The sequence below is a fragment of the Citrus clementina genome, unplaced genomic scaffold (assembly GCF_000493195.1).
Source record: "Citrus clementina cultivar Clemenules unplaced genomic scaffold, Citrus_clementina_v1.0 scaffold_3, whole genome shotgun sequence".
Classification (NCBI taxonomy): domain Eukaryota; kingdom Viridiplantae; phylum Streptophyta; class Magnoliopsida; order Sapindales; family Rutaceae; genus Citrus; species Citrus x clementina.
In genome coordinates this window covers 20,314,053-20,315,527 of record NW_006262339.1, presented here as the reverse complement: position 1 = coordinate 20,315,527, position 1,475 = coordinate 20,314,053, and positions in this window count along the sequence as shown.

Genomic DNA, 1,475 nt, shown 5'->3' with positions numbered 1-1,475 from the left:
TCAGTCTGTAATGAGTGAACTTGATACGATAGTATCATCTAGTGCAGAAAGTCACATATATATATGCATGTCTTTTTTATATATATTATATTAAAAAATCTACTGAGACTATCCTAGATTGAGCCTATTATGGCACGATCCATATTGCTACCTATATTATCTTAAAGATTGATTTTTCTTTTGGAAGAGCATCATATTTCGATGAATCAGCAAATAGCAACCTTTGGAGAGCAATACTACATATGAGGAGATACTTCAGAGGAGACAATAGTGCACTCAATTGTTATCTAAGAAAATGGATAATTTACTTAGGAACGGGAAGTGACAATTATCTTAACAATTATTTTATGCTTACCTTCTACTCAACTAGTTTTGATTATACCACAAAATTTTTGCTGCTCTCCTACTTCAAGAATATATACCACTAGAAAAATAAGAAACAATACTAAGGCCCGTTTGGGATTATTTTTATGAGGTTTAAAAGTGATTTTGAAAATCTAAAATCTAATTTTAGTGTTTGGTAAAAAAAAAAACAAAATCAAAATTAATTTTGTCAAAATCAATCTCTCCTACAGTTGATTTTAAAAAGTAGAGAAGGAGTACCTTTTAGATTCTAATTTTGAGAATCAATTTTATCCTTTAATACAATTCCATAAATATCCTTAAAATTATTACCTAAACCCAAAATTATCCTTATTCAAATTGGAAACAAAATCAATATTTTAATAAATTTTTATTATAATTCATCAATATCAATTTATTAATATCAATTTGTTGGTTGAATTATTATTAAATTTGTTTCAATATATTATAAATTTAATTATCAATTGTTTTAAGATAAAAAAATAAAAAATAAAATCAATATATTATAAATTTTATTTTTAGTAAAAATTATTATAATGCTCAATTAAAAATATTATATGTACATGTTTTTATATGTATAAGTAAATTTTATCATACATTCTGTACATTTTAGTTATTTATTTTCTTTTAGCAGTTTAACAGTAAAATTTACCAAACATTCATAACTGCTTTCAAAACTCATAGTACCTCTGAAAATAAAATTTGCTAAACACTTAACTGATTCTCTTCATAGCTGATTATTTCTATAGTACAGCTAACATAAATCATTTTAGAAGCTACAATATTCCCAAATTGGCCCTAAGTTTTTGATACTAAATAAAAAGTATCAGCATTTGACAACCTAAGTGATTTCTATTACCTTTTACATATAAGTTTAAGTGATTGTTGATATTATAGTGTCATAATCAAGTATTGATACTAATTAGAGAAGTCGTTTAATTTAATTTTTATTTTTTTAATTTCACTAAATCTAAACGGTGTCATTCTTATTGCTAAAATGTTATCACTATAAATTAAACATTTGGTAATGTTTTGGGTTCTTATTTCTCTCTCCTTAAAAAGTCGATTCCCTCCTCTCTTTGTACAGAAACCCTAAAACTAAAATCAATAGC